Source organism: Lepisma saccharinum, chromosome 26 (assembly GCF_977018435.1).
Source record: "Lepisma saccharinum chromosome 26, izLepSacc3.1, whole genome shotgun sequence".
NCBI lineage: Eukaryota > Metazoa > Arthropoda > Insecta > Zygentoma > Lepismatidae > Lepisma > Lepisma saccharinum.
In genome coordinates this window covers 9,261,169-9,288,799 of record NC_139254.1, presented here as the reverse complement: position 1 = coordinate 9,288,799, position 27,631 = coordinate 9,261,169, and positions in this window count along the sequence as shown.

Genomic DNA, 27,631 nt, shown 5'->3' with positions numbered 1-27,631 from the left:
GAAGGAATTGGACTGTCGCAAATAATAAATTATCTTCATTTTTTCTAATTTTAAAAAACAATTTTAACTATGTTTGCCTAACCTAACAGAACCTAACCTAACGTTGCCGTGCATGGTTCGTGGAGCTATTTATGAATGTTGAAAAGGTTTTCCCGGGCAATCAGCCAGGTGATTTCAGGAAAGGCTTCCCGGAAATCACATGGCTGATTGCCCGAGAAAACCCTTTCAATATTCGCCGCCAGGAAAGCTTCAAGAATTATTTATGAATGGTTCGTGGGGCTATCCGTGAATGGTTCGTGGGGCTATTTATGAATGGTTCGTGGGGCTATCCGTGAATGGTTCGTGGGGCTATTTATGAATGGTTCGTGGGGCTATCCGTGAATGGTTCGTGGGGCTATTTATGAATGGTTCGTGGGGCTATCCGTGAATGGTTCGTGGGGCTATTTATGAATGATTCGTGGGGATATCCGTGAATGATTCGTGGGGCTATCCGTGAATGGTTTGTGGGGCTATTTATGAATGATTCGTGGGTATATCCGTGAATGGTTCGTGGGGCTATCCGTGAATGGTTCGTAGGGCCATTTATGAATGGTTCGTGGGGATATCCGTGAATGGTTCGTGGGGCTATCCGTGAATGGTTCGTGGTGCTATTTATGAATGGTTCGTGGAGCTATCCGTGCATGGTTTGTGGGGTTTTCGAATCCGAAAAAACATATTTTTCTAATTTTAAAAAACAAATTTAACTGTTTGCCTAACCTAACAGAACCTAACCTAACCTTGCCGTGCATGGTTCGTGGGGCTATTTAACAATCGTTCGTGGGGCTATCCGTGAATGGTTCGTGCGTTTTTCGAACCTGGAAAGAAATACAAAATCAGTAACACGAATGTAGGTATTTTTCTATGAAGAAGGTTGCAACACTGCATAACCACTGATCATGGACAACGCTAGTCAAGATTTCTCCGCCATATCGCGTGTAACGCAAGCGAAAGCGAACAAAAAAAAATACTCGATATGTCTAAAATTGAGATTATTTGAGTGGAAAAAACGAAATGCCACCTCCAAGAATCCTTAGGAATGCAGAATATGTAAGTATCAATGTGAAGAATAAGAAAATAAGGGAATTAGAGACGTTTGGTGGTTACTGAAATTTTACTCTTAAAATACTAAACCACTACAAAAACCGCTACTTCCTGGACTTTGTTCCATTCCGAGTATGTCCCTTTTACCACCTTAACCTCAGCTAATCAGTGGGAACCCACACGAGGCTCGTTTTCCTCCGACCTCCGGTCAGTGTTGCCACAATATGAGGGCACAATTTCCCTTTCCAAGGGGCAAAATTTCCCTTTTTGGACCAATTTTTCCCTTCAGCTAAGCAAATTATATAATAATAATAAGTAGTAGTAGTAGTAGCAGCAACATTATTAGTGGTGGTGGAAGCAGTAGTAGTACGTAGTTAAGGATTCCGTTACATTCATTATTCTTTTGAATAAAAAAATATTTAAAAAAATCTAAGTTCAGTTTCCTCACTTCCTGACCAGATTTCCCAGGTTTTAATCCTGGTCAGGAATCTATTTAATCGTTAATCCTCATCGTTACTATTTATCCAAAGATACATAAAAGAAAAACTAAATATGCTGACCAAGGCAGTAATTTATTTTATTAAAAACATAAACTAACGTAACGTTTCAACCTTCTAGCAAGGTCTTCTTCAGACTCTGTATCAAGTACAAAAGTAACCAGATACAACAAAAGGGCATTATATATACACAAACATTACTCCCTCCAGACTATTTAGAAAGTTGTTTGGAACTTTCTAGCAGATGACTTTCACTTGCCAACTTTACTTTCACCTAAAAGGCTAAACACAATTACTTCCATATAGAATGTGGTTGGGCTTTTAATCTCAAGCTCTTTCCTTCCTTCTCCTCTCCTCTTTCTCTCTTGTCCATTCCACTCTTTCCAACATCTTCTTCCATTCTTTGTTTAACTTCAGTCCCCCATTCCAGTTCATTGTGTCTTCTTGAAACAACATAGGGATGATGTACGACTTAAGAGAGAGAGAAATGCAATATTTAAACACACGAGAGAAACAGGACATGACATAGAGTGGGATGAGGCTAAGCAGATAGGAAGGGAGAAGAGAATGCTAGTGAGAAAATGGAAGGAAGCCAAGGAAATAGAGAAGAAAAGTGAAGAAGAACTGAAATGGGGGACTGAAGTTAAACAAAGAATGGAAGAAGATGTTGGAAAGAGTGGAATGGACAAGAGAGAAAGAGGAGAGGAGAAGGAAAGAAAGAGCTTGAGATTAAAAGCCCAACCACATTCTATATGGAAGTAATTGTGTTTAGCCTTTTAGGTGAAAGTAAAGTTGGCAAGTGAAAGTCATCTGCTAGAAAGTTCCAAACAACTTTCTAAATAGTCTGGAGGGAGTAATGTTTGTGTATATATAATGCCCTTTTGTTGTATCTGGTTACTTTTGTACTTGATACAGAGTCTGAAGAAGACCTTGCTAGAAGGTTGAAACGTTACGTTAGTTTATGTTTTTAATCAAATAAATTACTGCCTTGGTCAGCATATTTAGTTTTTCATAATCATGGAAACAAGGCTTAATGGTGTTATAATACATAAAAGCAACGTACAATAAATTTAAAGGAGCAGGAACAAGTGGGAAAAGCAAAATAAATAAATAACTTAAAATGCGGATATGAAATTCGAAATTAACATAAATTGTAATAATGTAGTCGGATGACCTTAAAATTTCCATGCAATTGTGGTATTTTTAATCGAAATCCCTTTTTCCCTTTTGTCTAAAATTTCTTTCCGAATTTCCCTGCGAAAGGGAAATTTCCCTTCATGTGGCAACACTGCCTCCGGTATTTCTTAGCCACGCCCCTGTCCAAATCAAAGCCATCTGGTGACAAACTAACTTAAACATTTATCCTTTTTACACTCAAAGACCTTGCATAGGTATGGTTATATTGTGCCAGTGGCCTATTATCTGTTTCCACGTTTATTCCGGTAAACTAATTTGTTTCATTTATATTTATGCATTTAGCTTGAATATATGGGTAATTGCTCATTATACAGGGTGTCTATAAAGTCGAGTCCATGTCGCTTGCGCCGAGGGTTTTTATCGGTTCATTTCCTCCGCGACATGTCAAGACCTTCCTTGGTGGGTTTTCCCACAATCCGGAGTGTCATTACCGCCGCGCGCACGTGTGTTTATGACGTTGCCCAGCTCCAGCTGTGTTTATCTTCGATTGAAAAGGAAGGTGATTGGCAAGTGAATGTAAGATGAAAGTATATATGAGGGATCTAAATTGGGAAATTAGTATTTATCTAAAACTGAGACTTGTAAGAGACGACAAGATGGCTGAGAATATGAAAATATCAATACCTCGAAATGGACAAATGTGTTGAGTGTGTTCTTTCGAAGTAGAGAAGCTCGGGCGATCTTCGAGGATGACTTCGAGCATTTGCATACCTACAAGAATTCAAATAACGTTTGCATTGTTGTTGTGCAGGTGTATTGAAATATTGTGTTTATATATACGTAGCTATTACTTATATGATGTATACACTGTATTTATAATGTTTTTGACGATTTTATGTAGTGTATAATAATTAAGTCTAAGAGACTGGCACATTTATGTTGCTTCCAAAGTGTACATTTACGTAGTACTTGTAGAATTATTTCAATATTTTAACAATACTGTATTTACAATGTTCTTTTGACGATTAAATAGTTAATAATGATTAATAGTTAATAAGCTGATACTGATTTATGTATTTTGTGTTGTGGAATAAAATTGATACAAGTAATCCTGTGTAACGTCTTTTGAAATAAGTAAAGAAAAGTCATATTTGATTCTCTGGATAGCTTTTGAGTCCCAAGGCCATTTTCACAAGTAAGCCTCACTGTCCCGAGCCGATTTTGAGCAAAATGCAGAGTTTCAATTAAATGAGTGTAGATCGGAGACTAATTGCACTAGAGAGATGAGTGATATACCGTTGTACGCGGAATGAACCACAGATTCAGACTATATGAAATTTATGCAAATTCGGCGTATATATGGAGGGGGAAAGGGGGGAAATCCCCTGAAAATACTTTTTTTTTTAAAAAAATGGGATTTCGCCCCCCTCCCGCCCCCTCGAAAAAAGTGCATGACAGTGCCGACATGCACATGAAAATGATCGCTGACATGTAAGGAACACAAAAATATTTGCATTATTATCATATGACCAATGTAACTTGAGTTGTACATCCCAAAAGGAATGGTGGGCACGCCTGATTCAAGATTCAAAATGCAGTGGTACCTTGAAATGACTATAGCTCAGAAACTAAATGCCCTAGAGATATGAAATATATACCGTTGAACGCAGAATGAATCACAGATTCAGACGATATATAATTTATGCACATTCAGCGTACATATGGAGGGGGAAAGGGGGGAAATCCCCTCACAAATACTTTTCTTTAAAAAAATGGCGTTTCCCCCCGCCCCCCCCCGAAAAAAATGTCAAAATGCACAAAATGCAAAATTTACCAACTTTGACGTATATATGGAGGGGAAGGGAGAAAACCCCCAAAAATTATTTTAAAAAATTGTTGAAATGTTTGAAATTTATATTTTCCCTTGAAAAGAAACGCAAAAGAGAAGTCCCTTTTCCCGCCTTTTCACCTCCATTTTCATGAAGAAAAGAAAAGGTGCAAGAAACATTTCTGTTACATACATGTGTTAGGAACAATATTTTAAAAAAAATCGAAATTCTAGCCAAAAATAGAAAAGTTATAACGTAAAAACTAGGACCTTGACACAGCGTCTCAATCGAGACGCTTGGGACCGTGAGGGTTACTTTTGGGTATCTCGATCGAGACGCTTGGGATCCAAAAGGTTAACATTTCAGTGTAAACACAGCTGTGCATCGTCATAAACACACGTTTGATTTTATGTTTTAAGTCCACTTTATGCACTATGCACCATGTGCCCATAAACACACGTGCGCCCGGCGGTGATGACACTCTGGATTGTGGGAAAACTAGCCGAGGAAGGTCTTGACATATGTCACGGCGGAAATGAACCGATAAGAAGCCTCGGCGCAAAGGACACGACACCTATAAAGTCACTTAACATTTCTGCATGAACAGGATTTATGGTACAAAATACAATATGTACTGAAACATATTATCGTGCATGAAATTATACATGTTTATGTAAGAAAGAATTATATTCGGAATGCATTTATCAAGCAATTGCTGTCTTTCAAAAATAGTTTGTCTGCTTGTTTTCGATTATTAATATGAGATTGAACGTTTTGAAAAAATTGTTCAAATAGTTTGTTTGAACGCAAATGCTTTAGCACCGAATTCTACCTCTTTCGGGGATAATTTAGAGGCAAATAACGTCTTTGAAACTACTACTACTACTACTACTAATAATAATAATAATAATGTTATAATAATAATGACAGCAATATCAATATTGGTACGTTCATCCTGGTACTTGACTTCCCAGACAAAAATTCCTGGTTGCGTCTTTCGCCTCGTTAGCTGGCAAAATGCATCCAGCGTGCACTGTGTGGAAAGAGATTTACATTTTCAATTCTTCTCAACGTTAGCTATCACTCTACAGAATAGTTAGTTCTTAAAAGATATACGAATATATGTATGTTAGCTTGGAGATTTATTTTCCTTACGTCACGAATTCATACACGTAAGTGTAACTCGGAGGCGATGCGTTAATTTTTGTACCTCTTTTATTTTTCAAAAAGATATTTCAACCCGGATATTGTAATATAACATTTTTAAGTGTATTATATTTTTGTGGTATAATGTAAGAATCGGTAGAAAAAGAATACTCATTCAGGCGCAAGCCTTTTTTCTCAGGAGCCAGCTTTTTTTGGGGGGGGGGGGGAAATATGGTCTAAGAAAGGCAAGAATCCATAAAGATAAAGCTACACATTTTGAAATATGTTTTTAAAACATTTCATTTATTAATTTATACAAGATTAAAAGAAAGGAATTATTTCTTGCGCGCGAGTAATTATCCTTAACAAGGCTTTGTGGGTAATAGTGTGCATAAAAATGCAATATACGAGTAAAATATGGCCGAATATACCTTATCGCCACAGATTTTAAAATGCGGCTGGAAACAGTTGAAAAAATATAATACGTTTATTTTTCTGATTTAATGACACATGTGTTAAAGGAAATATAGCTACAAACATTAAAACACACATACTGTACTCGTTATTTTAAGAAAATAAAAGGTAATGGAAATTTCCATAGCCTAAGCGAGCTAGAAATATTAAAATACATACATATTTCTTTTGCACTAAATTTTAAAATTCAGGCGCCATGACGAGCGGGCTCCCTGCATTTTTCTATCTCTGTGTGTATTTGTAATACTTCAAGCTAAATATGAATATTTTATCAAGGCTCATCTCTTATATATACACAGTAGTGGCATTAATTATGGACACTTTTAGTAAAATATTTTTTTTTTAAAATCTCGAATGTAAAAACTAATTTCTGTATAAAAATATTAAACAAGTTTAAATGACATCGTTCAGTAACTTCAATAATTGTATCTGAGTGCAGCATTGTAGTCTGATTATTATTGTTATTGTTATTTTCAATCAAAAGAACTCTTGTGTGCGATTGTTGTATAGTAGTAGGTCAACTGGGAGCATAATTGTTGTACATTGTTCAGTAGCTTCAAGAATTTCATCTTACTGCAGCATTGTTCTCTGATTATTGGTATTTTCTGTATTGTAGTGTGGGTTAAGTGTGAGCTTCATTGTTTGCAGTAGTTGGAAGTTGACCTACTATACAACAATCGCACACAAGCGTTCTGTTGGTTGAAAATAACAATTATAATCAGACTACAATGCTGCACTCAGATGCAATTATTGAAGTTACTGAACGATGTCATTTAAACTTGTTTAATATTTCTATACAGAATATAGTTTCTACATTCGAGATTTTTTAAAAAAATAATATTTTACTAAAAGTGTCCAGAATTAATGCCACTACTGTATATTGACTGATTGATTTGCTTTATTTTACTTCGCTTTTTGTGCCAATTTTTGCAAATTTGCGAAGGTAGGAGTAGTATAAAATACAATATTATAAACTCAACAAATGATGAGCCCCCCTCAGGCAGATTTGGCTACACTTAAACCTAGCTCAAGATGAGCATATGAGCTTTTTGCTCAAGTGTGGAACCCTGTCTAATCCAAGATTTTTGTAAAAATGCCCTCGGGAATTTCCCGAAGCTACAGTGTACAAATGATGAGCCCCCTCAGATTGATTTGCCCATACTTACAAAAGTTGCATCAGCCAGATTGTTGTCCATAAGCTTGTTAAAAATATGCTCTTTTGATATTGTTTTGGATACACTTGAAATTAAGCCAAAATCCTCATAAAACCCACACACACCCACCCACACATATTTACTTCCGGTTTAAGTTCAATTGGATACCAGCTTCAATTTGTTTATCTAATATTAAAACAATGTAATATGCAGAGATTTTCTAAAATTGCTCTGTGACTCTCTCATTTCTTACACCATAAACATATGATTTTTCACCTATGAGAATAACACTACATATGGTGTCATCGGGGAGTGTATCGTGGAATTCACAGATAATTTTAATATTTGTCCTGTCATTAACCACAACTTGTTTTCTTTTTGAAGTGTTGATGACAAACATGGGTCTCTGTGCTTTGAATTCACCTGGTGTGTAATACATGTCAGTATTGCCAGAAGTGACCCTTTTGTATGCTGTAAATGCTTCATATAATTTAAGGAAATCATCCTTGGACATGTCTAAATTATAATTTTCTCTAGGAAATACCTCATTTCTGCCATTTTTAAGATAAATGTTCTTGATGTTGCAGTTATCAAATTTACTTGAATTTTTTTCCTGATTATTGTGTCTTCCAGTCTGAAACAGTACCACCACAAAATCCGGCATGTCATATTGTATACTGGAGAATGAATTTGTAGCATCAAACTCATAATAGGTACCAGATGCAGGCTTCTGTACACATTGATATGTATAAAATTGTAGAGGAATCTGTGGATTTTTTAGGATATCTGCTTTGTATTTAAGAGCATAACTGGCCTTATATTCAACAACTGGCATTCTTAGCTCCATAGTCTGAATAATGCACTTGCCCTCATCAGGTAGGGTATTAGGCAGAGCTTCCCCTGTAGAGTTTAATGTACTGTACCTCATCAAAGCATTATTATCATTGGCAGCTCTTCTAAATGTGATTCTTAAACCATCCTTCCACATAATATCTTTGTAATCTGAGAAGAATCCTGGCAACAGGCGCATGGGGAACAGCACAGTGTGGCTTTTGGATAATATTTTATCACCAGCCTCAAATCCACCTATTTTGTAGTAAGAAGCCTCGGTTTTGGATAATTTTAATGTGGCCAAAGCTGTGGAGATAATGCCGGGGTAATCTACTCTGTTTATAACAACACCATGTTTTCTGATCTCAATTTCAGAGAACAGATGTGGCACAAAATTGTCTACCAATCTTATATTTGAATTTGCCGGATAATCTGTACCATCGAGCTTTACAACATCAAATTTAATGTATAGATCTGCTCTGTGGGGGTGTATAAAGCCATCCCCTACATCAAGATCAACCTCAATCTCTGTGTTGGGTTGATTTAAATTTGCAAAGGTCCTCCTGTTTGGGGGGAATGATTGTAGCTCATAACTCTCAATATTTTCCATTTTTTTCTTGTATGTATTTTTATTTAAATATTAATCTCTATGATAGCAGTTGTTGTGGCTCCAGCAAAATCAACTAATTCTTCTTTTTCATTAATGACCATCAACAATGTAATCTATTCTATTATGGCACACAGGAAAATATAATGTTGGGGATGGAGTGTAGATGATGGGCTCCATAAATTCAGAGTTAGGTTTGAATGTTGCAATGATGCCAGTTTGTTTGTGAGTGCCTATGCCATCTGATTTGGTGATCATACCCTCGGCCACATTACAGTGAATATTTAGAGTCTCTATGGCTAAGAATTTAGGTATATTAATAGCAGTGTGTTTGATGGCTGGTTCAAGTTTTGTGTTGTTCTCAAAGCCTAGTACCCAGATCCACTGTTTCTGTAACAGACACAATCTCTACTCTGTGAGTGACAGAATTTTGAGTTAATACTATACCTCTGGATAACTGAGCATTTAGAGTAGATAGATTATATTGCCCTGGAGTGATGACAATTTTTTGATCACCAACTGCAATTGTGTTGTTGTGGTGTGTAATATTAGGGATCAAGTACATGCCATAAAATGCTCTGAGAGCTATTGTTTTGGGATACACTATATCATCATGTAATCTGAGCTTCAATATTGAATTTTGGCTGGTGAGATGGAATATCCCCATGATGTTTCAGATACCACAGGGCTTTTTGAAAATTTTCAATTGATGGTTTATTTATTTGAGACATATATCTAAGAACAGATAAACACAGATGCTCAATTACTTTGTTTTTAGCAATTTCTGCATTCACTTCCCGAACCCCATTCACCATTTTTTGACCATCAAATACAGTCAAACATCTTCTGCACAACTTGAATATTGTATTGGATTTGCCTTGTTGTTTTCTGACTAAAGCTTCAAGACTGTGTATCAGAGTGTAATGATATGTGCCATCCCCTTCAATTAAGAGCAGATCAATCGGAACAGCAGAATCATCATCAAGTGTACTGATTCTGAGAGGTGCTATCAAGCAATTGCCACGGCCAGTAGAATAAATAAATACATTAATAGATAATTGTTTACCATTAATATCCCTGGCCTTTTTTTCAAATTTATCAATATTCTGAACAGACATTGGATATTCTAAGCCCTTCATTGCATCATCAAATTTGTGTTCATGTTGTTTATAATAACTTATTCTCTCAGGATTCCTTAAAACTGGAAACAAAGCAGCTAAAATACACCACAAAAAGCATTTCTCATCATTATTTTCAATATTGACCACGGCTCTTTTGTTTTTAATATTGTCAGGTAATGGCAGATATGTAGATCCTTGTAATGGGCTGAATTCAGAAATATTAACATATAACTTGTGTGGAGATCCGCATAGGCTCCATCCAGACTCTTTTGCTGCAAATTCAGAGTGTTTAATATTCAATTGATCTATCAAACTGCTTATTATTTTCTCTAAATTTGTATTTGAATATACAGGTACAGTTTCTGTTATGTGGGGCTGTGTAAATTTTGTGCCATTTGGTTTCTTATATTGTGTAAACAATTTGAGGGACAGCTTATAAGAGCCATTTTGTGTATTTAGAATTGCCTGCACATCAGGATTTACACTGTTCAAAAAATTCTTAATACCACATTTTTTCTCTGATACAAACCGGTAATCCCTAAGTTGTCCATTAAAACTGCTATTGATAGGTAGTGCATAGCGTGGCTGCTTTGCTGCTCTAGCATTAACAGGTGCTTCATGCTTCCTTTTCAGACCAGATGTAGATGGTTGTGAGGGCAATGTTGATGACTGTACATAGGAATTACACTTGTGCCATTTGTAATATGCCTTGCTTAATATTTTATGGCATCTTGGACACATTTTTGTGGCCTTTCTGCATTTCTTAGAGTCACAAATATGCCGGTGCCTAGACCAATTAGAACTAGATATATTTTTATTACACTGATTGCAATATTTTTGTTTTGGCATTTTTATTGTTTATTTATATAAAATTTCTTGGTCCAAAAAAACAGAACTATGCCAAAACAATTATAACAGCAGTTAGTGGCTGAGCTGGTGCTTTTATACCCAACAGCAATAACTAGGCTCGGGTGATCCCCAATATAAAATAATTTTGCTCTATTATGCTGTTGTACAACACACTTTACCAGGTTTCAGATCTGGGAGCTATCAGTTGTATATCAACTAGCAGTAATTATTCTCAAAATCTCACGTGTGGAGATATTATTTTGCCACATGTATTTCAATCTCATATTTTATCAAGACTCAAACCCGAGCCTCTTGTTTACTAAGCAACAATATTAACACTTTGCAATCAGGGGAGGCTTCACATTTTATCAGGACTCAAACCCAGAAGCCTCTTGATTACAAGGCAATAAAAACCATGGGGCTATGCACCACACTCTACTGGGTCTCAGAACCCAGGAGCTATGAGCTTTATATCAATGTACACATGGCGGAATCAATCTGAGGGGGGGCTCACCATTTCTACACTAGAATTCAGGATTCTTGGGATTTTGACAGAAAAACACACTGTAAACAATAAAATCTTATGGGAGCTTGGCATAGTTTTAAGTGTAGGCAAATCTGTCTGTTGAGGCTTCTTCTTTTCTACACTAGAATTCAGAATTCATGGGATTTAAAAGCATATCACACTTGAAGAATTGGGGCATATGCCCCTCTCGACATTGTTTTAAGTGTAGGCAAATCGGGCTGTTGAGGCTTCTTCTTTTCTACACTAGAATTCAGAATTCATGGGATTTAAAAGCATATCACACTTGAAGAATTGGGGCATATGCCCCTCTTGACATTGTTTTAAGTGTAGGCAAATCGGGCTGTTCAATCAAATAACCTCTTCTTTTCTACACTTATAAGTGAGTTTATAATATTGTATTTTATACTACTGGTAGGGATGAGTGATGATATGATGAAATTGATGAATGAACACTCACAAACATTCATGCCCAGGTCGGGAATCGAACCCGGGACCGTAGCGCGATTTGCCAACCACTCCGCCAAGGGGGCGGATAATGTTTTATATAGGTTATACCTACATATATGATTTCGCTGATAACTCTTCATTTATCTATATTTATATTATAGTGCTCAAGGGAGACGTGATAAAGCAGTTCATATTGATGACATAGTGATGGTCACTACTTAACTATAAATATTCATGCTTCTTGATTCTACTTAATTTCATTAAGCAATACACTATATCAAACTTCAGTTTCAATGTTGTCCATTTTACAAGTTATTTATCTTTGCCATCCTGATGTAGAACTTACGGTTTGTATTCCATTATTTTATAAATATTTGAGTAAACACTTTAAAATGAAATTATTTTTAAAACATACTTTTCACTATTAGAAATATACTGTAAAAGGCTGCCCTCTATGGGACAATTTTGATGTGTCTCTTTCTTTAACATTAAAGAGTAACGTAGGGAATAATTAACATTAAAGTAGTGAATAATGCATTCTTCTAACTCGAAACCTGTTGACTCCAATTGATTGATTGATTTGATTTATTTTACTTCGCCTTTCTGCCACTTTTTTATAAATGCGAAGATGGAGATATGATGGAATCCACTGGCTGCGGGTTCCAAACCAAAAACGTCGTAAGTTGCAAAATGGTGTCACGAGTGCACTACGTGGCAAAGACGTTGACATTTAGATATGCTCTCTTAAGGTCACCACTCTTAATTACAAGGGACAACGTTAGCTACCACTCTGTAGGTTAGCCCTTAAATGAGACAATACTGTAAAATCCTTACTAGTGATATGACTGGTTATAGCACGACTCGCACGGACTGAACAATGAGAGATAAGTCTAATTTATTTCCAAATAAAACCAAAAATTATTTCACCAAAATTCTAATCAAATTTCCTCCCGTATTAACAAGCTAAAATTTGGACGGACGTACAATAGTGCCGACACGAAGCGAGACTCCTATCGACTCGTGAAGGAGAAAGCAGTCTCGTTCTTGTCTCGATTTATAAACGTGATCATATTCTATTATCTGATGAAAATATTTATTCTAAATCATACATAGGTCCAAAGTTTGAATACAATATGACACGATGAGATTTGTTTTCCTCATGTTACGAATTGATACACTTAAGTGTATCTTGGAGATTATACAATAATTTACGAACATCTTAATTGCTTTTTTTAAAACAATAGGCTCTTTTAACCCGGATATAATAATGAGCTGCAACATTTTAAGTATGTTGCAAGGTGGATTGTTTTAAATCAGGTTGACTTACATCATTTTAAATAAATAATTTATAGAATAATGTACAGTCATGGAAAAAAGTTCTTCCCCATAAGGCTTTAATAGGAGCAAGTAATGCAGGAGGGTAGGCAACACATATTGCACCCTTCGATGATCGGGTGATTTTGCCTGTCTTAACACCGAGAAATGTGTTCCACGCGAAGGTCAACATGACAGGAAAGCAAAGACGGTCACGTGACTATTGGTTACGTGGAGTGTTGTGCTTCTCCACGTCCCCAGTTCTTGTTCCACATTGCAGAAAAAGTAGAGCTGCATGCAATATATGAAAATAGGTTGTTTTCAACTACACGCTTAATTATGATTTTCCAAATTGTAAATCTATGAGACGTGTCTCCCGATTTAGTCGGGACAGTCTTTTACTTTGAATTCCTGTTTGTCATAGGCGTAACTTGACGGGAGCAGAAAGGGCATTTGTAACCCCCCCCCCCCAAATCAGGTTTCTTAAAGCTGCTAAAACAGGAATTAAATACTATGATTTGACGCGTCCAAAAAAAGTATTATATTGAAAGATTGTTCCCAAATACGTAGATACCAATTTAATACTTTCAAAGTGTCTCAGATTTGTTTATTATGTCACATCTTAGTGTGGCAAAGGTCTACTACAATAATGGAATTTCGTAACAGAAATATGAACCCACTCCTTTTATTTCGTAGCCGATTTCATCTTGAAACTGAAATTAAGAATATTAGTTAACAATGTCATTGGTAAACAATAAAAAAATGTGTTAGACCCAATTCTTTAATACCTTATCATAATCTTTATCGCAAATTTAAATTTTGTTGTAAGTCCACTTTATGCAAAAAAAAAAAAAATAATAAAGTTCTTACCTGTGCTTGGCGCTACGCCATGAAGGCGTATAGGGGGTGTGGGGGTAACGCCCCACACTTTCTTGATTCGTTCGTGAGTGGGGGTGATGTGATCAGCATCACGCCCCTGACCGCTTTTACCCCCAGGGTTTCCCCCAGGTACCCATGTCATTCGACGCTGGGTGGGCGCTGGGGCCGCTTCCAACGTTAGAAAAGTTCCCGGGCTTGAACCGGCCGGGAATCGAACCCGGGGCCTATAGCATGGTAGTCAGACGCGTTACCGACTGAGTCACCGGCACAGATAGACTAATCTGAAGTGCATACAGTTTAAAGTGGGATCCGAACCACTATGTGCGATCACCTGGTATCGTACCCCAGACCCCTTGATTACAAGGCCTTACCACTACGCCATCAGTGAGGCGCACACAATCTTTGTATTTCGACCTTTTTAAACCTATATGTATCATATAAGAGGTTGTTTAACGTTGCTATGCCTCTATGGATTATATTTAGCAAGTATTCGAGCACATAGCGTCAGGTTTCATAGAATATAAGCTTCTCTTCCATGTTTATGGTTTCCTGTCTGCAGTAGAAAAACTGGCAGGTTCCCATAGCTTTTCTTTCAATAGTCTTCCAATGGCTGCATATCATATCACTCAAATTTGATTCATTCGTTTCGAACACAATCCCCGATGGCGCAGTGGGATCGTGGGCGCCTTGTAATTAAGGGATCCCGGGTTCGATACTCGGTGGAGGAACATAGTGGTTCGGATCCCCCTTTAAACTGTAGGTCCATTCACGATTAGCCTAACAGGACATAAAGTGGACTTAAGACACCAAATCAAGCAACCAACACAATCCCGTTATTGTCCAGATTATCGAATCCAGAACCTTCGTCGCGAATAACATAAGCAGGAAGACAACGTAAAATAACCGAACAGAAACAGAACCTAAAACCTACATCGGATAGATTGGATTAAGTCGACGATACAGCACGGGTTCTGAAATGAAAAAGAATACGAAAGTTGAAGGACCTTTATACGCACCCACTTTTCCTCCACTCAATGGGGAAGATATCCTTCTAGCTGAGAAGCCTTTACGTAGGAGTGCCCTGAGGGAACTTAAGGGGGGAACCCCCGAATATAACCAAACCTCCACCCGTATACATTCGAGGGTATACGCTGTGTCCCAGTGCCTTTGTAAATAAACTGGGACGTCAAATTCTCGAATTACGGTTCCCCCGTTAATCGTTGTTCTACATCTTTATTGGTAAATTTAAAAATACAGAATAATATAAATGGAATATATGGTATGCATGATGCATTTACAATTATTTTTTTTTGATTGATTTGCCTAAGTATTCACAGACATCCAGGTTATACCGTGTTGAATGATGATGAAAAGTCTGTATTGATGATTCTGGCAGCCAGAATTACATTACCCTGAGGGAACTTCAAGGCCACGACGATAAAGTGTTCTACGTGCAATGACGGGACCAAAACATACGTCAGATAGCTGTGTTCCTCCTTATTTCGTACGCCATTGATAACTGGAACACGTGACCTCGTCTTTGGTAGAGCAGAAGCCTGCTTGCTTGCCACCACCCTTTAGTTCAGTGACCTTCGCCCGTAGTCAGCAAGAGTGAATGACTCACCAGATACTTGTTGTCTGTGAGGCTACACAAGAATAGATATTTCGTTAGTGGCTGTAAGTATTGTTCAATCTGCAGTTATATCAGTTAACATTTCAATAGTTTCCTTCCTAATGGTTACGTTAGTGATAAACATGTAAATTAGTTCTCGAGAGTGAACGTTTTATCTATTTGAACGGGGGAATTTTTATACAGCCTGCATGTATTATTTTTTCCTGAAACAAGAAGAAATTCGAAGACGTAAAAAGAGTTGTATAAGAGTAGTTAACAAAAGGAAAAAAGAAGAAGAAAACGAAAATGTAAATGCTGAAATAAATTATGGTAGAGATCGAGTGAATAACATTTTGTCATGGGTCCTCCTCGATGGCGTAGTGATAACGTCGTCGCCTTGTAACCAGTGGATCCCGGGTTTGATCCACGGTGGATGCACATAGTGGTTAGTATCCCACTTTAAACTAAAGGTCGAGTCCAGATTAGCATATCTGTGCACCAAACCAAAACTAAGAAAGAAATTGTCACAGTGCAAGAAAATTTCATGTTCAACCAGATACGAAACAAAAGGGAATAATATATTGCAGGTTGGAGTTCACATCTGTAACATCTAACCAGCACAATTATGAATCGCAACATATCGTATCAGATCCATTTTTTATTATACATGTATGATAATATAAGAGAAGTAGAGGAAAGAGAAAACCAAGCGAAACACGGACGCCTTCTCCAGAATTTCAAATCTCGTTACATAAGGTTCTGGGTTGGAGTCTAGAACAGGCATGACTTTCTTGTTCTTGCCCTTTTATCTGCTTCATTTCATCATAATTCATCGTTATGGTTTACCTGCAGGGGAAGAATAATGACAATAATTGTCAATACAAAGCCAATGACAAACAGAACAACTCGATTACGGAGGTGCCAAGAAGAAACGAGACTTTACAGTTTCTCCGTCTCTCGGTTTGTCGAATTGAAAATTGCTCTCCCGTTCTCGGTCTCGATTAGTTAAATATAGAAATCGAAAATGTATGTGAATGAATATACATGTATTTTATATATTCCGGTTTTGTAGGAGATTTCGTGAGAGATGAAATAAGTACTCTTCCATCGTATTTATTTTTATAATTTTTATTCCCTGTTCGATGATCGCGACGATAAGGACGAGTGACCATTACATGAAATTGATGACGAAATAGTCAAACACCCCCGACAAGGACGGTACTCAAACCCGGGAACTTTGGCGACGATATCGAATGTCAATCACTTAATGAGCTTGACCACCGAGCCTGCTTAATGTTGTTTCTGTCAGGTAATTCGTAATAATATCCCACATTCACTATCATTTGCTTCATAATTTATCTTATTGTTGTGATTAACCTGAATTCAAAGAATTAGTTGAAAGGCAAAAATGCAAGATTGAATGTCTCTGATGTTACTTCGTGCCGAATAATATGACGTGGTATTATGATATGAATTTATTAATCATATAATATGCCTATTCATTCCATTGATTGATCCCAATTGAGCACACAAAATATGCTATAATGTCCACTCCATGGAGGAGTGGTTAGCACAGCGCGCTACGATGCCATGGGTCCCTGGTTAGAATCTCGACTTGGGCGTGGGTGTCCTTGGTAAGTGTCCCTTCATCAATTTCATCATAGCATCACTCATCTTCATCGTCGCTATTTGCCAAAAGTGAAAGAATAGCAAATCTAAATAACAAACATCCAATCAAATCGAACATCTCTACCGATTTAATGCTATACGGTACCGAATTCCCACTTTATTACTGCATCTTAAGTCATTTTACAGCATCTCAATTGTTTTCCGATTCGAAAACATTTGGAATGTTGTTTTGTGCAGTTGATTGTGCATTGTTTCGTTGTTTGGATTGTTTAATTAACGTCGCATTAATTAGTTTTAGACCAATCGTGACGGGGGAAGCAAGAGCACAAAGAAAGCGAAACAAGGAAGAGACCACGGCTTTCTTTAAAGATAGCATCCCGTGAATACAACTCAAGTGACTGCAGAATATTATGAATAAAAGTTATTTCGCTTTTTCCTTTTATTTCTGTTTCAGTTATTTTACTTCGCTTTTCTTCTACCACTCGCGTTACTTGTGTCGGTGAGGAAGAATTATAAACTCGTGAAATGGACGATGGTACAAAAAAATATATGCCTCTCCCACGGTTCGAAGCTGTCAGTACAAAATATTGTCTTATTTTTAAAATTTACGGGCAAATATGGTTTGTCACGTAGCAATTTTCGCTTATCTATTTCTCAAGGCGTTCCATTGCCTCTCTGATGTCGTAGTGGTAACGTCTTCGCCATGTAATGAAAGGCTTCCGAATTCAATACCAAATAGAGAGGCATTTGGTTCGGATCCCATTTTAATCTGTAGGTCCAGTGCGTGAACTGGACTTAAACAATTAACGTGTGGCTTGTGGTCTGTGATGAGAACCATCATTTCAGCGAACCTTCTTGACGATGACTCTAATATCACTGGAAAGAATAGTATTTCCTTACGAGTAGCTCTTGTCAAGAAACCAGTTCCTGAAATTTTCTTCTGGAGGCATCGTAGCACCCAGCTGTTTGTTGTGGCTGGGGCACGAGTCATGTGACTCATGCTATCAAAGCTCAATCCTTCCCGAGAACTCAGAATCACCAGGCAAACTTAAGCGAATATTTTGTTATTTGGGTTGCATAAACAACAGGCTTTAAGACGTTACGGCATTCTACGTCCCGTGGCCGAGCTATTTTTTTCTAAGACTGTACATAACGATTTTGTAGATATCAGAATCACTTTTAGTGAAAGTACATTAATCTTGTAATCATTTAATAGTGTTTATTAGGCTCTAAGAAAGGAAAAAGAATATATGAACAATGGGGTGAAGCTCATAGGAAAGGAAATGTTATATGTAAACTGAAAACACACTTAAATTCCTCTTGATTTAAAATTCGATAATTTTTGTTAACAAGGCAAATATTTTGTGTAGAATAATATACAAAATTAACTAACTAACTCTCTAGCCTTCTTAAACCCGAAGGTTCATGGCTGCAGCAACATAGGCCTTCCATCTGTCCCTATCTTGAGCAAGATCTATATACTCTTTCCCATCCCTATCGATTTCCTTTAGGTCCATCTCAACGTTGTCCCTCCATCTTCGTCTTGGCCTTCCTACAGGTCTCTTACCATCTGGTTTCCCAACAAGAATTCTGTAAACTCCTCTTTCCTCTCCCATTCGTGCCACATGGCCTGCCCACCTAAGTCTTCTTGATTTAATTATTCTAATAATATCTGGACATGAGTACAATTTATGTAGTTCTAAATTATGTAACCTTCTCCACTCACCTGTCTCCTCATCCCTTTTAGGTCCAAATATTTTCCTAAGGATCTTATTTTCAAATACTCTCAATTTATGTTCCTCTTTCAATGTAAGGGACCAAGTTTCACACCCATATAATACTACAGGCAAAATTACTGTTTTGTATATTTTAACTTTTAGTTTCTTAGATATTAAACGAGAAGACAAAAGTTTATGAAGAGAGAAGTAACATGCATTTCCTGAATTAAGCCTACTTTTTATTTCCTCTTTAATATAATTTTCATTTGTTAATATTACTCCTAAGTATTTGAATTTGGAAACTGGTTCAAACGAGTTGTTATCAATAATTAGATTTTGATTATTACCTAACACTTGGTTTCGGCCTGTAAGCATATATTTAGTTTTCTCTTTGTTAACTTCCAAACCTATCTCTTTAGCAGTTTTGAAAAATATTTTAGCATTATTCTTAATTGTATTCACATCATCCCCCAGTAAGTCTACATCATCTGCATATGCTAACAACTGAGTCACACCATTTAATTTTAGTCCTTCTTTAGTTTCTTTTACCTTCCTTACAGCATATTCTAAGGCAAAATTAAAGAGCAATGGAGATAATGCATCTCCTTGTTTTAACCCATCATGAATTGTAAATTTGTCAGACATATTATTACCCACACGAATTTTACTTTCTGTTTCACTGGTGCATATTTTTATCATACTAACAAGCTTCTTAGGTATTCCAAACTCTACTAATATATTATATAATTTATCTCTTTTGACCGAATCATATGCTTTTTTGAAATCAATGAATAGCTGATGGACATTTTGATTATATTCCCACTTTTTTTCAAGTGTCTGTCTGATGTGAAAAATTTGATCTGTAGTTGATCTGTTACGTTTAAATCCACATTGATAATCACCTATAATTTCATTAGCATATGGGGTTAGTCTTGTTAAAAGAATGTTAGACAATATTTTGTATGTTGTTGAGAGTAGAGAAATTCCACGGTAATTACTGCAGTTCATTTTATCACCTTTTTTAAACACAGGAACAATTATGGATTCTTTCCACTGTTGAGGGATTTCTTCTTTATTCCATATTAAGCAAATTAATTTATGAATTTGACATATTAATGAATTTCCACCATATTTAATTAACTCAGCTGGTATTAAATCAATGCCAGGTGCTTTGTTATTCTTTAGCCTTTTAATAGCATCTTTAACTTCAGTCAAGTTAGGTTCTGGAACTAAAGGTTCTGCTGTGTGGACTTCATTTACTTCTGATTTATCTCCTACATGGACATTTAAAAGGTCATTAAAGTAGTTCTTCCATCTATTTAGAATATCGCTTGGGTCAGCTAGAAAATCACCGTCTTTATCTTTTATCAAGTTTACTTTAGGTTGCCACCCCTTTCTAAATTCATTTACACCTTTATATAACGCTCTGATATTTTTATTTTTGCTGTTTGTTTCAATTTCGTTAATTTTACTTTTCAAGTAATCTCTTTTTTTACTTCTGAAGGTGCGGTTAACTTCTCGCTTTATTCTATTATAATTGTTTAGATTTGTATCATCAGAGTTATTTAACCACCTAAGTCTAGCCTGATTTCTTATTTCTATTAGATTATGTCATTCATTATCAAACCATGGTTTACTTTTTCTTGGTTTATGGTATCCTATACTTTCTTTAGCTGCTGATTCTATTGCATTACGTATGTGCTCCCAATTCTTATTTACGTCTGTTTCATTTATATTTTCATCATCATTTAAATCCTGCAAAACATCAAATCTATTTGACAGTTTAATTTGGTAATCTTTCTTAATTCTTTCATCAGCAAACTTTCCTGTATCAAATTTTATAACTTTTAGATTTTGTTGCTTATGATTTATCACTGAGAGTCTTTCTCTTAATTTAGCAATTACTAAGTAATGGTCACTGGCACAGTCAGCACCTCTATGTGTACGAACGTCAATTATACTAGTATGCCTTCTCTTATCAATGAGAATATGATCTATCTGATTATGAGTTTTACCATCTGGAGAAGACCAGGTATATTTATGGATATTTTTATGTTTAAAAGTGGTACTTTTCACAATTAAATTCTTTGAGGTTGCAAAAGTAATCAATCTTATACCATTATCATTACTTAATTCATGAAGACTTTCTTTACCAATCGTGGGTTTAAATGTCTCTTCTTTGCCAATCTGTGCATTACAGTCACCTAACAGAATTTTCATATCATACTGCGAAAATTTATCAAAGATCTGTTCTAACTCTGCATAAAAATCATCTTTAGTATTATCATCTTTATCTTCCGTTGGTGCATTCATGTTTATTAAAATAATTTTACACCACCTACCCTGTAAAACTGCATATGATATCCTATCATTAATAAATTCTACTGTTTTAAGAGCCGAGATAATTCTATTATTTATGAAAAAGCCTGTTCCAAAATTATGATTTTCAGTACCACCATAGAAAAAAGTATAATTTTTAGTTTTACAATTCCCTTCTCCTGGCCACCTAACTTCCTGGACAGCTACTACATCTAATTTATACTTAACTATCTCATTAACTGTACACTGAAATGCCCCAGGCCGGTAAAGGCTCAGAACACTCCAGGTGCCTAATTTAATATCCTTATTCCTAACGTAGATTTTATCCTTAGTCCAGGGACCTCCCAAAGTAGTCCCCACCCGGAGATCCGAACGGGGGACTATTTTACCTCCGGAATATTTTACCTTGGGAACATCCATGGCCTTATATTTCTGTTTCTTGACATGTCTTTTTACAGTGCAGAGTTGTCAGCTCTACGCCTAACCCCCAATATGAATGGAGGAACTACTACACAAGACAAACACAAACATATTAGACAGCACAATTACTACACAAGACGAACACAAACACATTAAACAGCATAACTACTACACAAGACACACACAAACACATCACAACTATAACACAATATAAACACAAACACACCACAACTACTACACAATATAAACACCACACACACACACACACACACACACACACAAGACAAGAGAAAGTTAGAAGAAAACAAAAACAAGATGGGAAACAGAGGAAGAAAGGGACTGAGAGAAACGATGAAAGAAATAGAGAAACAAAGGAAGGAAGAAAAGAGAAATGAAATAGTGAAATAGGAGGAAGGAAAATGCAGAGAAAGATTGTTACTAGTTTTAGAAGTAAAATAATTCCAATAGGCTGGCTGAGGGCTGTACTGTAGATAAATGAACCTCCTTTTTTACTGGTATCGAGATGAGACAAGACTTCTGCAGACAGGCATTCGTGTAATGAATTTGTTCGAAATGGATTTTCCCAGTGGCAAAAGACAATTGAACGTTTCAGGGTTCACGAAAAATGTACACTCCATCGTTCGTCCGTGACTGCTCTGGCAACTACGAAACTAGGAAGCAATGTGTCATCTCCTATCTCAACACATAAATTAGGAGATATGAAAAATGCACGCAAGGCGATTTTAAAGATAATAACGTCCCTCCAAGTTTTAAGTCAGCAAGGAATAGCAATCCAGGGTCACACCGATGAAGCATCAAATATTCATCAGTTGCTGCTGCTTAGAGCAGAAGATGCTCCTGAGTTGAAATCTTGGCTGCAGCGAACTGCATATAAGTGGGTTTCCTCACGATATATTGAATGAAATTCTCTCTTTATTATCCAGCGATGTACAGGAAAATATTGTGAAATCTATTAAGGCGGAACAATATATTTGACTGGTATGGTTGTATCATGTCTGTCCCATTGCCATTCCTTCGGCTCATCATTCATCCTCATCGTCGCCTTTAACCCAAGAGGTAGAAAAGCGGCGTAATGTAAAAATATATAAATGATTGATTTGGTTGATTTTACTTCGCTTTTCTGACACTTTTTGGCTAATCGTGAAGATGAAGATGAAAATGAGTGATGTGAAATTGATGAGAGGACCATCATAATGAACACACATGCCCAGTCCGGGATTCGAACCCAGGACCCCTGGCATCGTAATGCACCTTGTTAACCACTGCACAACAAATAGAAACAGAAAATGCTTGATAAGTTATTTATTTCTCCATAACGCATGATTATAATTATTATTCGCTGTATGACTAGGGATTAATTATATTTGTATGTCTAGCCAACCTAGCCACCTAAGCAGCAGCAGCTTCCGCATTTGCAGGTAGAGGCTAAATGAAGAAAAATCACAGAAAGTCAGAATGATATACAAATTTTATAACATGACACTTATAGAGCATGCAAACTGCTGTAAAAACAATTGCTACATACCTAGTTTCCTTCCTTAATTCAAACATGGTTTATTCTTCATTATACATGAAATCAACCACCCTGGGAGTCGAACCCAGGATCTTGTGTGGTAGTCAGACTCTCTTTTCGAATGGCCATATATAAATATACTATAATATACAAAATACTAATAATTATAAACAGTAAATAGTATCATTATCATTAAACTGCAAATAAACATGGCAGCTGATATTTTGCAAACTATCATTAAAAAGACACTAAAATTCAGCTACAAAGACTATAAAATATATTTTAAGTTGTAATTATAGAGTACATCCATTAAGTTTTATTTTCACTGGAAGAAATGTTACTGATATTATGATAATTTCATTAACACACTCAAGAAACATTTCCATAGTAGGTTCATTTTATCAGAAAGCGAGAAATTTATATTTACATATCATTTTCTATTTGCTTTAATCAAACTGTTCAAATATCTTACAGGGCCGTTTACTAGGAAAGCCTTTCTAAAAAAAAACCTATGAGTATATCTAGGGAGACAAATTTATGGTAAATAAAAACTGAGGAGAGCGGTAAATAAAATGTTAGATCGCTGCTACAGCTAGCAAGTTCAATGAAACTGGAAGCTGAATAGACATTCGGGGGAAGAAAGGAATGCAGCTTGACAGGGAACGAAGTTTTCGAACTGAGATTATGTGCTTGGGAAATCCGAATTTTCAGCGTCTTCCTGATGTGATCGAAGATAAAACGTTCTTCAGCTGCAAGTGGTAGGAAACTTTAGGCAAACATTTCGTTACAAATCGACAGTGGGAAAAAAAATGCACACACTTTTTCATCATGAGAGGAAACAACATACAAAAGAGCTATAAATTGATAAACTACTTCATTTTTATATACTGTACACATACACAAGTACTTAACAGTCCAACCAAAAAGAAAACATCAACACAAAATCACTTCATTTCTAAATTGCATATATCTCAAGTGATTTATTCATTGTATGTATTTAAAGGATATCCTTTCTGTCCAACAAATAAAATAATCACTACTGCACATACAGAAACACATGTTGAAAATCACATGATGATAAACAAATTCATTCATGACCAAATGACGCCATTGTTTCCCTTGATGTGCGGGAACAGACTAATCTTATCGCTGCTACAGCTAGCAAGTTCAATGAAACTGGAAGTTGAATAGACATTCGGGGGAAGAAAGGAATGCAGCTTGACAGGGAACGAAGTTTTCGAACTGAGATTATGTGCATGGGAAATCCGAATTTTCAGCGTCTTCCTGATGTGATCGAAGATAAAACGTTCTTCAGCTGCAAGTGGTAGGAAACTTTAGGCAAATCTTTCGTTACAAATCGACAGTTTGCGCGCACAACCTCGATTGCCGGTTTTTGCGTGTTTTCTACTAAATTTGATGATATTTCACGGTTATTTCGCGAAAAAGCGTTCATTTCGTAGAAAATCACACATTTCGCATTACTTCGCGAATAAAACTCATGCATATTTCATCATTGGGGGTGTAGTTACGTGCAGAATGTTCAAAATTGCATCTTATTTTCACATTTCGCGATTTCGCGCATCGCGAAAATTCAATGTCCCTAAGTATATCTATCGGTATGGTACCAAAAAGCATACACATAATTTTATGCGTTTTTTTTTAAAAAAACAGTATTGATTGAAATAAAAATAATCAAATTTTTTTTTTTTAATATAAGAATCATGATTCTTATTCACCCTGTTTGAAATACTTATTTTATATTTTATATCGCTAATATTATGATTTCCTGAGAATTATTTATTTACTTATACCAAAATTATCCTACTGGGGAAGAGGTAAAGTACCTTAGTAAAGCAAGTTATCTTGATATAATGACATGTATGCAGTGGGGGTTATATTTCCTAACATGCAACTTTTATGCGTTGGTTCTACTTAATTTCATTACGCTATACACCATATGCAAATTTGGTTTGATTGTTTCCATCTTTTAGAAGTAATTTACCTTTGTCAACTTAACATAGAACTCAATGTTCGTATTTTATTACTGATCAAAATTTGAGTAGATATTTTAAAATATAATGATTCTTCATGCAAATTTTCGCTTTTTGATATGTATGTGTTAAAATCCTGCCATCTATGGGACAATATTTGGGTGTTTCCTTTTACAATATTAAAGTATATGTTACTAAAAAATGTTTGATCTTAGTAGTACTTGTAATTTCGAACATGTATTGGTCATATACTATAGGGAACGGATTTTAAGGTGCAGTACCTTTCCAAAAATATGGCTCTTTTCATACCGATAGTTAGAAATATGTATTTTAGAACATGAAATCAAGTAAAATGAACACAATTTGTTGCATTTTTTTACACCTATTCGTGAGATTAGCACATTTGTCCTCTTTTTACCTCATCTTTGATGCTTCAGCACTCTTTTCCTTCCTGTCATGTTTTGTTAAAAAAAATTGGACAGAAAAAATAAATGATTTTCACTCATCTTGAGCAGCTACATAAAATCCTATAGTCTCATTTTGTAGAGCACAACGAGAGCTATAAAATAGTATAATATAATCATTGCAGCTCCAGTAGTTCCCAAGATAATGTAGAAAAAACCTGCGAGAGAAAACACAAACTACAACAAAACCTATTCGGCAGAACCACAGTTCTCTCAGCGGTCCGCGCGCAACCACAGTTCTCTATGAGGTCCGCGCGCATTATATACAGAAGTAGCAGAAAAGAGAGAGCATTGGATAAAGGCATTTAATCAGCAGATGTTTTGCACATTTTTACAAACATTTTCAGAAATATTTTTCCCCTTTCCCCCTTTCCCGACCATAATTTTTCTCCTTAAAATCCTTTCCCTAGTCCAATATATGTAAATCTCCATCATTCTGGATGATCAAAAACAGGGAGAAACCCCGTAATTTAGAACGGCCCCCGAAATCTTATCTATGAGTCCCCGGAATTGTGCGTAATCCCATAAATTCAGTAAGCAGCAAAGGCGTACTCGCGATGGGGGTTGATGGTAGCTACAGCCATGGGGGCGTCCAAGGGGTAAGCAGGGAGTTTTGTGGGATAGGGGGCTTGAGACCCCGAAGACCTAGTCGAGATAGAGAGTCTTCACAATTTCGTCTCGATATCCCTTACGACATCTGTGGATCTAAAATGTAACCTTAGCTTATACCGCTGGCAATTATTAGAATTTTGTTCCCGTGTTGGTGACGAGAAATAACATTATTTCATTATGATGTCATCTTACGCCCCATAATCACTTCGCTTTAATAACTCTGAAACCAAGCATTTCCGAACTTATGTGTGTATAAACAATTTTCATTGTTTACAACATATTCTAGAAGTTATGCAGCTTATTTTTGGGACACCCTGTATATTTTTTTTTTTAGGAACAATTTTAGGCTATAATAACCTCTGATGTCTATCGAACAAATCAAGGGTCGTTTTGTTTGGCTAGCGTGATCACAACGCTGTCAGTATATTGATTCCGTGCTCGTAGCGAACACGTGCTCTTAACGAATACGGGAAGGAAAGGATTTGCAGGTGCGTGCTGTTAGCGAAAACACAAACTTGCCCTGTCTTGTTTGTCCTTGAAAGTGGTCAACATGCAAGTGTTGCCAGTAATACCTTATAATCATTTTGTGTTTGAAATTAGCTAAACGAAGGATCCTCAACAATTTAGGTTAACTACATGAAAGTTTTTGTTAAAATGTATAGGTTGAGGACTAAAAGTGGTAAACGTTGTAATTGTCAAAAGCGAAAGTGTTGGGAAATCGCATCGTTCCGCACATCAGCCCGTAAGAACGTGCACACTAGTGACCTCTTTATACGCCCTTTAAACTACTTAGAGGGCTGCCAGCCACATTTCATGTTTACCACATTATAAAGCATGGCACATTTCACAGTTTGATACGCACGCACTTATTGTATCATTTTAGGTGTTTAATATGTTTAAAATGTTAATTGTCTATTATGACGTAATTTGTTTTGTTCAATTGGGTAGTCTTTTATGGTTATGAACTAACCTTAAAACATTGGATTGTGGGTTGTGAGGTGAGAGATATTATGGATGTTGCTGGAATGGATAGAAAAAAAAATGGCGTTGAGCTTGTGTTCGGCTACGAGGTTTCTCGGATCGTGATTGTGTTATCCGGTTTTTATTTCGTAGTTATTACGTGTTTGACTATAAAATACCTCTTCTGAGGTATTCGAAGTGAAAATTAATTTGGATTTATTAACTTAGTGTGTGTATTTGTGTAAATAAGAGTATAGTAGTGGTAACGATAAACTGACTCACCTGAACGCTATTAATCAGTGTAATGGGGGAAGAAGCAACCCTATGTGCTGCTGATACCCTATTAGCATTAAGCGGTGGTGAAACTCCCGTCTTTCTACAGACTAATATATCAAGAGTGAATGACGAGGATGCTATCATGAAAGGGGTGGAAGAAAAACAAGAACATCGTGCAAAAAAGAGATCGGCCGATTCAGAATCA